Source organism: Monodon monoceros, unplaced genomic scaffold (assembly GCF_005190385.1).
Source record: "Monodon monoceros isolate NGI ecotype Baffin Bay Population unplaced genomic scaffold, NGI_Narwhal_1 Super_Scaffold_7, whole genome shotgun sequence".
Lineage (NCBI taxonomy): Eukaryota > Metazoa > Chordata > Mammalia > Artiodactyla > Monodontidae > Monodon > Monodon monoceros.
In genome coordinates, this window is record NW_021703784.1 from 12,258,219 (window position 1) to 12,271,803 (window position 13,585).

A 13,585-nucleotide genomic window follows, 5' to 3' on the forward strand; every position below is an offset into this window, starting at 1 on the left:
CTGTTGAAGGCCTGCAGGACTGAAAGAACTAACACAGAAAAAATTCTGAAAGAACATAATCCAGCTGCTAATAAGAGATGGAGTGGAGGGTATTTGGGGTTTCAGAAGGTATTCACTTTCTAAGTCAAATATTTCCGCAGTGTTCAAATTTTTAAAGGTAATTATTCATTTTAAATTAGAAAAAATTAAGATTAATCTTACTTTAAAATTAATATTAAAAATAGTAAGCACTCAAAAGTTCATTAGTCTGTGTGGACGTTCTTAGTTTATGAGGTATTCAAGTTAGTTACAGTTCCCTCCTTTACCTGGTGAAAGGGAAGTCTTGAGAGGTTTAGGGGCACCTTTTCTAAATAAACACGCATATACGCAGATATGTGTATCCTGTGTGTGCGTGTGTATTTTTTTTAGCAATAACTGGGACTCCATCTCCTTCTTCTACCGCATCTTGAGTCATTGTCTACCAGCAGGCAACACCTGTAGGTCTGTGGCCTGCAGACCTCACTTATACCTTTCCATGATGTTCTACAGCTTACAAAGTACTTTCAAACATATCAGTTTGGTCTATTTTCAGAATATTCCCATGAGATTGAAAAGGCAAGTGATGCTATTCCTGTTTTACTGTTGAGGAAAACAAGGTTCGTGAAAGGTGAATGATGTATCTAAGGTACATGGCTGGCTAGGAGGAAAGCTCTGATTTGAACTCAAGTTATCTGATTTAAAATTCAACCCTTCTTTCAAATTGCTAGGATTTTCTGAGGAAGTTTCCCAAATAAGTGGATTTTCAGTCACTGAAATATATTTCTTACATCTCCAAACCCTTTATTTCAGTTTTGGATAGATACTTATTGGTTTCATTTTTGAATAGAGATCTTGTATTTTATACATCTCTACTTGCCCTTAAAGAGTACTTGACAAAGATATCACAAATAAAGAAAATGACGGGCCAGCATTACTGATGAACATAGATGCAAAAATCCTCAACAAAATATTAGCAAACTGAATCCAACAATACATTAAAAATATCATGTACCGTGATCAAGTAGGATTTATTCCAGGGCTGCAAGGATGGTTCAGTATTCACCAATCAATCTGTGTGATATACCACATTAACAAATTAAAGAATAAAAAATTATATGATCATCTCAATAGATGCAGAAAAGGCTTTTGACAAAAGTCAACAACATCCTTCTACAAAGATTCTCCACAAAGTGAATATAGAGGGAACATACCTCAACATAATAAACGCCATATATAACAAGTCTACAGCTAACATCATACTCAATGGTGAAAAACTGAAGGCATTTCCTCTAAGATTAGGAACAAGACAAGGATGCCCACTTTTATGCAACATAGTATGGGAAGTCCTAGCCACAGCTACCAGACAAGAAAGAAATAAGAGCTATCCAAATCAGAAAAGAAGAAGGAAAACTGTCGTCACTGTTTGCAGATGACATTATACCATACATAGAACATCCTAAACACACTACCAAGAAACTACTAGAGCTCATCCATGAATTCAGTAAAGTTGCAGGATACAAAATTAATATACAGAAATCTGTTGCACTTCTATACACTAACAATGAACTATCAGAAGGAGAAATTAAAACAATCCCATTTAAAATCACATCAAAAAGAATAAAATACCTCGGAATAAATCTAACTAAGGAGGTAAAAGACATGTACTCAGAACTGATGAAGGAAACTGAAGATGACACAGACAGGTAGAAAGACACACCATGTTCATGGGTTAGAAGAATTAATATTGTTAAAATGACCAAGGCAATCTCTAGACTCAATGCAATCACTATCAAAATACCAATGGCGTTATTCACAGGACTAGAAGAAATAAAATTATTTGTTGTATGGAAATTTGTACGGAAACACAAAAGACCCGAATAGCCAAAACAATCTTGAGAGAAAGAACAGAGCTGAAGGTATCATGCTCCCTGACTTCAGACTATATTACAAAGATACAGTAATCAAAACAGTATGGTAATGGTACAAAAACAGACACATAGATCAATGGAACTGAATATAGAACCCAGAAATAAATGCACACACTACGGTCAATTAATTTACAAAAAAGAGGCACGAAATACAATGGGGAAAAGGCAGTCTCTTCAATAAGTGGTACTGGAAAAGCTGGACAGCTACATGTAAAAGAATGAGATTAGAACATTTTTTTCACACCATATACGAAAATAAATTCAAAATGGATTAAAGACCTAAACGTAAGCCCAGAAACCATAAAACTCCTAGAAGAAAACATAGGAAGAACACTCTTTAACATAAATTGTAGCAATATTTTTTGGATGGATCTGTCTCATAAGGCAAAATAAAATTAAAAAAAATTAAATTAAATAAAATAAACAAGACCTAATTAACTTAAAAAGCTTTTGTGCAGCAAACAAAACCATCGACAAAACAAAAAGACAGCCTACTGAGAATATCTTCTCCTATGGGAGAAGATATTTGCAAATGATATGACCAATAAGGGGTCAATATCCAAAATATATAAACAGCTCATACAACTCAATATAAAAAAAAAATCAAGCAACTCAATTAAAACCTGGGAAGAAGTACTGAATAGACATTTTTCCAAAGAAGACATAAAGATGGCCAACAGGCACATGAAAAGGATGCTTGACATTGCTAATCATTAGAGAAATGCAAATCAAAACCACGATGAGATATCACCTCATGCCTGTCAGAATGGCTATCATCAAAGACCATAAATAACAAATTTTGGTGAGGATGTAGAGAAAAGGGAACCCTTGTATGCTGTTGGTGGGAATGTAAATTGGTGCAGCCACTGTGGAAAACAGTATGGAGATTCCTCCAAAAACTAAAAATAGAACTACCATATGATCCAGCAATTCCACCACTAGGTATATATCCAAAGAAAATGAAAACGCTAATTCAAAAATTCTCCAGTGTTCATTCAAATTCCCCAATGTTCATAGCAGCATTATTTACAATTGTCATGATATGGAAGCAACCTAAATGTCCATCAACAGATGAACGGATAAAGAAGAAGTGGTATATGTATACAATGGAATATTAGCCATAAAAAAGAATGAAATTTTGCCATTTGCAACAACATGGATGGGCCTGGAGGGTATTATGCTTAGTGAAATAAGTCAGACAGAGGAAGATGAATACTGCATGTTATCTTTTATATTTAGAATCTAAAAAATAAAACAAATGAATGAATATAACAAAACAGAAACAGACTCACAGACAAAGAGAACAAACTAGTGGTTACCAGTGGGGAGAGGGAAGGTGGGAGGGACAAGATAGGGGTAGAGGATTAAGAGGTACAAACTACTATGTATAAAATAATCAAGCTACAAGGATATATTGTACAGCACAGGGAAATAGCCGATATTTTATAATAACAAATGAAGTATAATGTATAAAATTTTTGAATCACTGTGTCGTATGCTGAAACTAATATAATATTATAACTCAACTGTGCCTCAATAAAAAATCATTCAACACATCTTTCAAATTCCTAGGATTTCCTGAGGAAGCCTCCCCAAATAAACGGATTTTCAATCGCTGAAATCGATCTCTTGTAGCTCCAAGTCTTTATTTCAGTTTTGGATAGATATTTATTGGTTTTGTTTTTGATATTTATTAATGTATTATATACATCTCTTCTTTCCCTTGAATAGCACCTGAAAGATAATTTAGTCAATGACTCAATCTTAATTGTGAACTCTTTTTAGAAGCAATCATGCCCTCGGGGACACTGAAGTGCTTGGCCTCTCGGTTGGCAGTAGCACTAAATGGCCCTGAATTGCCTCTTTTTGTTTTTGCAGCTCTGCTTTTTCCAGGTTTTCTGCCTCCTTTCTCACGACCAGGTTTTTATCCTACTGTTGGTATCCTTGCTTCTAGCAGCCCCTATTTCAGCTCAACTTCGCAACTTCTATTTGCTAAGGGCTAGAAAAACCAGATAGTTAAGTTTGTTATAACTGTTTCTAAAATAAAAGTTAGAGGCTCTGAGAAAGGGTTTGGCTCCAGGTCTCATTTGCTTCCTTCTTATTCTCAGCTGGATTCTAAATTGGTGAGGCTGCTGGCTCTCTGGATAAGTGAGGCACTGCAGTGGCTCTGTGTAGCTGTTTGACATGGGGCTCGCCCTTTGGCTCAATTTTTACTGACTACGTATCAATCCTGTTACCCTTATTAGCCTGCGACAGGGCTCCAGGCACAATGGTTGGCTGAACCCACACAATTGACAGTGTAAGCTAAATTCTCTAAGGCTGAGGAGCAGTTACCAAATTTACTGCCAAAAGGCGGAGTAAACTTGAGCCAAGGGACTCTCTGACAGTATATGTTTCCCCACTTATAAAAGGAAAATCATCTCTGAGTCTTCCCCAGGTCTCAAGAGTTAGGGCTAAATGTCTATAAAACCTATTCTAGGAAGAACTTTCCTTGCTTTTGTCACCAAAACGATATGAAGTTAATGATTCTGCACATTTATTACCTGGGACACCTATCTTGCTTGTCTGTCACTTAGTAAGTGCTTAATTAAATAGATGCAGAATTGATGTATAAATACTTTCAATAATCCTTGAATTTAGGAAACTGGGTCTCAGAGAAGTCAAAGGATTTTCCAAAAGCCATACAGCTAGAAAGTGGCAGAGCTGGAATTTGAACCTACGTCTGACCAGATCCAGAATCAACCCTCTTTCTACTGTATCACACTGACTTAAAAAGGCATGCCAAACTAGGCTCATTTCCTTTTATACAGGGTTCTTAGAAATGAGGATCAGGTGAATGCTGCAATTATTGTATGTATACATATATACATGTCCCTGGAGGTCAAGGTGGGGTCATAAGGGCTGAGACAGTGTTAGTTAATGAATCAATGCCATCCAGGAGGGATGTCTCCAATGGCATGTCATGGGACTCTCTTCATCGTCCAGTCTTGTTAAGAATGTTATCAGTACCTTAGAGTATGATGATGTATGTGCCCTGCATTCATCTCTGTATGACGAGCAGGGCTAGCTAGTACCTTGCACAAAGACATCAAGGTTAAAAAAAAATCTTGAAATTGTGCAAGGAAGGGAAGAAAGTAATAAGATAAAACATAAGAGGAACTGTAAAAATCTTTTACTAAGAACATGAAAATTAACTGTACAAGTTGAGGCAACAGTGCAGATTTTTTAAAAAAGACTTGAGAGGTGTTAACTGACCCTAAGAGCATGTAAGTTGAAAGTGTGATACAATTATCTTTTAAAAAATCTGTAGGGTAGGCTGTACCATCCTAGTACAGTAGAGTATGGAGGGAGGTTCCCCTACTTAACCATGCAAGTTCAGGCGGAACAAGGCCTGCCACTGTCTTACCTGGGCTTGGAAAGAAATCAGGGCATGATAAAGATATGGTACCCGCTCCACCAAGTTTCGTTGAATGAATAAATGGATGAATGAATGAACCGAGGGTCCCACTGTGCTCTGGCCTAGCCAGATGTCATCTGGGTATTGAAAGTTGTACGCTTGTGGATACTACACTTAAAGAGGGTGATTGGAAGACCGAAACCTATACATATAAAGGCATCAAGGCGCAAACAAGTTCAAAGAGTTTGTATAGCATTGTACAAAAATATTTGAAGCAACCTAATGCCCGTTGATAGGGCAATGGAACAGTAAAATTACATGGAAACAGTAGGACAGTACGTGGTCATTAACAACAGTCACTATCAATCCTATACGTACTGCCATGAAACAATCTATAAATCTTATGTTTAAATTTCAAAAGAAAGTCTCAAAAGAATACACACTGTATAATTTATACCTACCTACATATGTACCTATATATGCATTTTTAAAACTCCACGTATATTTATACATTTCCGTTTGTATTCATATCCATGTACGTGCAGAAAGAAGATTCTTCTAAACACATACACACCACACCGATAAGAGGCGTTTCCTCGGGGAAGAGGGCTGAGGCTGAACAGGGAACAAAATTCTTCTTGTTTATCTCTATTATTAAATATTTTCACAAGCAAGTATACACAGCATTCATGTACTATGTGTGTAATTGCTTTAAACAAGGCAATCAGAAACCTGATACGTGAAACTATTGAAGGAATTCTGGATGTTTACACGGAAAGGGGAAGACTTAGGCGTGAGAACTCTTCTCAAATACTGAACGGCTGTCAAGTGAAGGGGATGGACTCGGGCCTTGGAGCTGAGGCAGGCAGAGTGATGACCACGGGGGGACCATCACAGGGAGGTTGATGGGGTCTATCAGGAGGAAGAATGGCCAAGCATTGCAACCCGCTCAACCCTGGAGGGGGCTGTCTTCTGAGTGGTGAGTCCCAAATTCCTGGGAGAGCTTTGGCAGAGGTGTGGAGCCAGCGTCCATCTGTCAGGGGTGTCAGCAGTAGAACGTGTGCCCCAGGAGGTAGGTTAGGCTGGAATCACACTGGTTCCTAAGCTTTTGAGGCTCCTGACAAGTAAATCTTTTTTTTTTTTTCAGAGTTCAGAGAGTACTCTTTTATTTTGCCAAATAATATTAAAGTAACCAGTATCACCTACTCAGGTCATCACTTCGTTACATACCATTAACATTTTAATACCAAAAAAATGCAAAATCTCAGACTGTTAAAATTGAATACATTGAGCTTTATAAAAATTTGCTGTTTTCTTCTTTTAAGATGTCACTGTGGATGGTGAAAATTTAGCCATAAGATGTAATATTATGAATAAATAAGTGTATCGACAGACAGGATAGGAGAAAGGAAGAAGAAAGCCTTGGTGCCAGACTGCAGAGATCTGTGGAACCCTTCTGGGAACAGGGGGACAGGTGCTAAGGGACCCTTTAGCCCTAAGGGTTTATGCGTCTCTAACTCACTCTAGAGTTAGAAGCTCAACCCACATTTGTCTCCACAGTTGACGAAAACTAAAGTCACAGTGATATCAGATGTCACTGGATATCCCCAACCATACTTTCCATTGAAGTGGCCAGGAGAAGGCAGTCCCAGGAGAACCTCAGTCCTGTCTTCCCTAAGGGGCATTTGTAAAGGGCCTATTCTGGCTTGAGATATATAGCTTGGTACTGAACTCTCAACCTCAAAGACTTTAAAAAAACTAGGTTAGCCAGAGTCCTATGTGCAGACCCTGGATCCCTAGAGGGTAGGCCTTGACACCCAGCACCCACTGAGCAAACAAGCTAAGACGCCTCATCCAACAACTCCTGGGGCCCAGCCAGCAAGTGGCGAAGTTGGGAAATATTTACCAGAGCTGACTGGATGGAGCCCACCACACACGCTACATGCAGACACCCAGCAAGCTCACCTCCCTGGGAAAAGGGGTGCGTTTCTGCGGATCGCTGGCTGAAAGACGACAGGGGGCAGAGCAGCATGAGGAGCGGAAGGCCCTGAAAAGCAGAGAGATGGGAGTTCCTGGCACTCAGGATGGAGGGATGGGCGGATAGGTTCATTCCAGCTATCCATCAATCCATCTACTCAGGAAACACTTACTGAATGTCTGCTCTGCACCAGGCACTGCTCTACTGTAATCAATACAATATAGACTGTTTCCTCAAATATTTCCCATCTTCTGGAGGGCTACCTGGAGAAGAAGACATTTGAGCTGAGTTTGGAAAGATGAACGAGGGGCTGGCAGGGCGATGGGGAGTGAGGGGGCGGGGCGGGGGTGGGGGTGTGTGCGGGTAGAGAGGCCAGTCCTAGGGCTCATTCAAAACAGAGTTGAGCTGGAGCTCAGTGCTTTGTGACAGCCTGGAGGGGTGGGATAGGGAGGGTGGGAGGGAGGGAGACGCAAGAGGGAAGAGATATGGGAACATATGTATATGTATAACTGATTCACTTTATTATAAAGCAGAAACTAACACGCCATTGTAAAGGTGCTGCCTCTTCCTTTATTCCTCTCTACTTTCAGGACACTTCCATCATTTCAAAGAGGCTCATTTCCCGGCGGTACTTGGAAGTCCTTAGGACGGGGGAAGAAGGGGGCCTGGGGTTCCCTTGTGAGGTTAGACTCCCCCGATCCTTCTCCCGCCCACGCAGGATGGGGCAGCCCACACTAAGAGTGCTGGGCCCTTGCTGAGTGGCCAGATTCTGGGCAAAGTCCCAAACCCCAGGTCCTGCCATTCCCCACCCTGCTTTATTGCAGAAGAGTGTCTGTCTCTTCCAGGCCGCGGGCCAGGCCAGGCTGGGGAGTGCCCTGATAGCCAGGAGGTTGTTCTCTGCCCCGCCAGGCCCAGTGTAAGGGGAAGCACCAAACCCTCAGAAAGGAAGTTGGCTCTGGTTCACTGCAGAGAGGAAGGGACTCCTTGCCTTTGGGTGGCTGCACTGCTTTCTCCTCCAGAGTGGTGTTAACCCTTTCTGGCCTGGGGGCTCTTACCCTAGCAACCTTACCTCTGAGAGTCCCAGCCCGGGACACGGGGCACAGAAACACTCCACCACTGGTCCCGGCATGAATCAACATCTATCCCCAGGGACTGGGTGTCCAAATCTTTCCGGGCCTCAGTTTACCAGCTACCCAACTGGCCTGCAAACCCACTTCCAAGTCCTCAAGTGAGCCAGTCCACAGTGATGGGGTAAAGTTTAAAATTTTCCTTGTTAGGATCACACACTTTCTTTGAGAAGATGTCATCGAGGGAAAGCCGAATTGATATGTAACTCACTTTCAGCAAACCCTATAAATGATGCTTGGCTCCAACTGACTGTAAAAGGGCATGTTTTATTCTCTGAAAAGATCCAGTGTAACATTTCTTTAAATAGCAGGCTCTTGGTGGAAAAAAAAATAGAATTTAGTTGATAAAACTTTGACTTAGGTACAATATTTCAGGAACCACCCTTTTAGGTATGGTGAGGCATGCCTGTATTCACCCAGCACCAGCTGAGTCTGGCATATTTTTCTTATTATTCCTCTAGTAACAGGCTGAGTCAGGTACAAGGGCACAAGTAAGAGCACTCAGAGGGATGCCAGCAGTTGAGGGGAAAATGAGCAGAACTGCCATCTGGAAAACGGTGAACCTCCGGCCTTCAGAGGATCCCAAGGGCAGAGCTAAGAGGAAGCGCAAGCTGGAGCCAGGCTGATGTGAAACGGGGCATCTAGAACCAATAATGTTGCAAGAGCAACAATAGCCCAGTTTATTGAGCACTTACTATGTCCCGGACAGTTTACACTCAAGATTGCTTGTAATCCTCCTCCTAACAATACTATTAGGTTGACGCTATGATTTCCCCCTTTTTCACAAAGGCAGAAACTGAGGCTTGGGGAGGGTGAGTGACCGGGTTCCACAGCTTCTGTTGGTAGAGCTGAGATTCAAATCCAGGTCTGTGCGACGCCAGAGCTGGACCTCTGACCACTACTACACTGCCATCCGCAAGCCTAAAACCAGACACCCTGCAGCAGTCCATGCCAGTGAAGTCTGTGGAGAAAATGTTAGAAGATGCCAGCTCAGGGGAGGGGCTGCCAAGACAGAAAAACAAAACAGGGTGTGAACCAAGGATCCTTGGGGGTTGGGAGCCAAGGGTATTTTAGTGGCCTCGCAGGGGAGAGGGAAGGGAGTCCTGACACTGGATCTGAACAAAAGCAGCAGAGGCCCAGGCGGCGATGGGGGCGATGGGGTCAGCCGATTCGTAGAATAAGCTGGATTTGGAGACAGCAGACCAGCACTGGACACAGCGCCTATTATCAAGTAGACACCGAATAAAGGTCCATTGAATAAGTCCTGGCTCTGCCACTTAATTGAAGTCACTTTATCATTCTGAGTCTCAGTTCCCTTGTCAAGTGAGAATGACAACACTTGTTTAATAGCTATTGAGAGTTAAAACTTGTTGGCTTAATGGGGTCCTCTGTAAGTTGTCAAGCAGAGGGGGCCGTGAGATGGGATGTGGCCTGGTAGGGAACTGAGCAGCTACAAGGAAACAGCTCCTGAGCCCTAAGCGCGGCCTCCAAAGCCATTCTCAGGCTAGACTAGGAGAGGGAAGCTTGAGGTGGAAAAGTTTATTTTCTGCAGCAGCTGTGATTCTGGGAGAAGGAGAATCTCCCAGGTACTAGAGCTGCCTCGACAGCCCTCTGACAGGGGGGCAACGAGAAGGGCAGGTCCCACCCCCTGCCCTGCAGGCACACACACAAGAAAACGCCCCTCTCCTCCCTGCACCCTTCTCACGCACAGGCCCAGGGAGGCACTCCTTCACTTGGGGTAGGGGAACCCTCTGGGTAGGAACCCTTCTTCGCCCCACCCTTCCCCTGGCAGCCTTCCCTGAGCCTGCAGATAGCATCTCTGCCATGCGAGCTGGCAAGCCCCGGCCGCGAGAGATCTGCGGTGTGAGCATGAGGGCTTGGGACCTGTGGAAAAGTACTGTGCAGACATCAGATGAGGGGCTCTGGGCAACATTAGGGCTTGTCGATTTGCAGGATCTCTCTGTCTCTCGCAAAAGCAGCCTGACACAGTGTAGAGTCAGACAGGCCTGTTGTATATCTGAGCTCCACCTTGGGTAAAAATTACTTAACCTCTCTGAGCTATAGTTACCCCAGCTATATAATGGGAATAATCATGCTTACCTCACCGGGCTGTCGTAAGGATGAAGTAATATCAAGTAAGATATAACTTTAGGTAAAGTGCCTCACACATCTCATCATCCTTGGTTTGAATCCTGGTTCCAAGCAAGTCTCTTGACCTTTCTGAGACTCAGTTTCCTCATCTGTAAAATGGGAGTTCTAAAAGCTACTGCTCTAGGTTGCTGTAAGATTTCAAGGAGATACTGCTTATGAAGGGCACGGCCCAGTGCCTTTCAACTCAGGGTGGTATTAACTTCTTCTGCCACTGGGGCCAACTCCAGTTTCCTTTTCAAGACCCCTGCTCCAAAAAGACTCCTATGTGAGAGGGGGATGAACTGGCCCTGCTTTACCAGAATCTATACCCACCAAAGGCAACTCATTAAAATCTCCAAAGAAACCCCCCTTTTGGATCCCTGCAGAATCAGGGAGAGGGTTCCGACACTTCCCTCCTCCTCTTGTGCCTCACCACTCTCCACCCCACACCTGAGCCGAGGGGAACATTCGGTCTCCACTCCCCATCGAGATGCACTGTGGGCTTGTGCCCGTGCTGCAGCCTGAATGAGCTGGCCTGACACCCAGTACCCCAGAGAGGCTTTGTGCTGGTGTTGTGGGTAGCTGGGTCAACCAGGGTGTTCTAGGGGCAGGGCTCCCGAAAACCCCAGCCACTCCCATTCCTACCTGCTCCACACCGTGCTGCTCTCAACAAGGCTCAGTCCACAAACAGGACACAGTTGACAGCTGAGCCTCAGGCCAAAGAGCAGAGCATGATTGGCGAAGGAGGACAAATTTCCACCTCTCCAAACGCGAAGACAGTCATCATTTGCTCCCCACCCGAACCTGGGGTAGGTGGGGGAAGCTTAGACGGAGAGATCGTGGGTCTCAGAAAAAAATTTCCTTTCTGATAACATCTAAACACCAGTTTAGATGCAGCCCATCTAAACTGGTGCAAGCCCAGTGCAGCAGCCATCCAGGGAGAGAAGGGGAGGAGAAAATGATGGGTTCCCATTCATCAGAAGTAACAGCAGGTGATGTTGTTGGTGGATGACTGTATGTCAGAGCCTATTCTAATCTGTGTATCTTATCTCTAATTAACCCTTACAACATGACTGGAAAGTAGGCTCTATGACTGTTCTCACTTTTGGATGAGACTGTGAGACGCGGAGAGGTTGGCCAACACAGACAGTCGGCTCAACTGCTACGTGGAACCGCCTCCTCCAAGAGGAGCAGGGCCATGGAGCGGGAGAGCCATGGAGTCTGGCCAGCCTGGCTTTAAATTCCCCACTTATGGATGGAGTGATTGTGGGAAAATTCCTTAACCTCTCAGAGTCTCAGTTTTCTCATCTATAGAATCGGAATAATCCCAATGACCTCACAGTGTCGCTCTAAGTAGTAAATGGAACAATAAACATGAAGCGTTTGGTGCTCAGCGCCTGCACACAGGCAGGATCCAATAACTATTTCTATTGTTATATTATCTTGACTACAATGGGGAAATCACTTTGGAGAAAGGAATCATTTCTTCTCACCAATGATCTCCTGCCTGAAAATTCTGTTCTCCATCAACCTTGTTACTCAGTAAGCCCAGCTTATTCCCTGTTGAAGCTGCACTGGTTTACATATCCCTTGTTCTGACATTTTAAGGAACTTTTCAGACCTGTCTCCTTCATTGGATAGCAAGTAAGTTCTCTGAGGGCAGGTCTGTGTGTATTATTTGGGGGTGCCTCTTCCCAGTGCTGGGGAGCCTCCATTTCCACTGCCTTGCCTTTCTGTGTGGAAGGATCACAGCTAGAGGAACATCTCGCCCTCTGCCTCCTGGTAGGAGTGACCTATGTCCCTGGTGAGTCTAGGTCAGCTGTCCTCACTGGGGATGACAGCAAACCTGAAGGTCATTCTCTGAAATCTATGTGGTGGTTTTTCTGTCTTAATAATTAGGAGGCTCTATTTGCATTTACCAGGCAGAGGACAGGCATTCAAGACATCCTGCAATGCAGAAGACAGTACCAGACAAGAAACTCTTGTTCGTGTCCTGTACAACTCACATCCGACTTTCAAACGCCCCACTGGACATTCGTGTCAGTAAAAAGCCTGCCTGTATCACATGAGCCTAGAGCCCAGTTCCAGTTTTTATGCAGGCACAACATATCTTTGGCACACTTCTGATATGCACTGACTTTTTCCGGGATGCCATTTTCTGTATAAATTGAGGAAAGATTATATTTTATTTTGTTTGGAAGTTTACCAAGAGTTGTTTAACATTTTGGAAAATCATGGCTTTTCAGCTGCCAGCAGAGCATACCAATATCAGTCTGTACTTGTGTCTGTCACCTTCATATAGGCGCAAGCATCCTACTAGCTCATCAAACCTTCCAGAGGAATGTGCCCAAGCATTTACTTGCTGAAATACATATTATATCGTTTTAATTTTCTTCATTCTCCTTTGAATCCTTATTCAAATTAGAGTATCTTACCGATTTTTATGTATGTTTTCTATAAATTTCATTCTAGGATATTAAAGGGGCTTTAGAGCATCCTTGTTACAATGAACATTCGGTCTGATAAGGCTAAGAACACAGGTTTAGAAGGAAGTGGGTGTGTGCGACTTGACACCTTCTGAGACCTGCCTGTTGGCTAGGAGGGTACTTTATGGTCTGTTCTCCACCAGCTCTATCTGTGCCAGGTGGATGTATTTAATTCTGGAGCAAGGCCTTTGAAAGTCCGTTGTGGCTACACATCAAAGCCATGTCCCCCAACAAGTTAAGTGAATATAAGTTCTGGCCTGTTGTTCAAGTGCAGCCTTTTAGAATAAATTGTACATTTTTTAAAGGGTATCTCCTAAAAACAATATTTTATTGCTCTCCTCTTCTCTTGTTTGACAAAGATATAAGAGCTGTGTTTTGATGTCCACTCTACATTTTTTGTCCATCTAGGCTTTCTGGTAGAATTATCCACTATCTTTGTCATTACTTTGTCTTTATAATTTTATTGTTAAATGATTTTTATAGCAATGTTTCCTAGGGTAGCCGTGTCACTTTCTTTTTGG

The 13,585-nt window shown here is 43.0% G+C and overlaps 1 protein-coding gene across 7 annotated transcripts in view; it reads right to left on the reverse strand.

Annotated features, from left to right (window-relative positions):
* Nucleotides 1-13,585, reverse strand: part of POU2F3 (POU class 2 homeobox 3) — a 79,528-nt gene that overhangs the window by 27,504 nt on the left and 38,439 nt on the right. Inside the window, exon 1 of one of the 7 annotated variants that reach the window (XM_029208356.1) lies at nucleotides 7,494-7,555. The exons of the other annotated variants lie outside the window; for them this stretch is intronic. The gene's annotated coding sequence lies outside the window, so the exon portion shown is untranslated. Of the gene's footprint in view, nucleotides 1-7,493; nucleotides 7,556-13,585 lie in introns of those variants that run through there. 7 annotated transcript variants of the gene reach the window in all.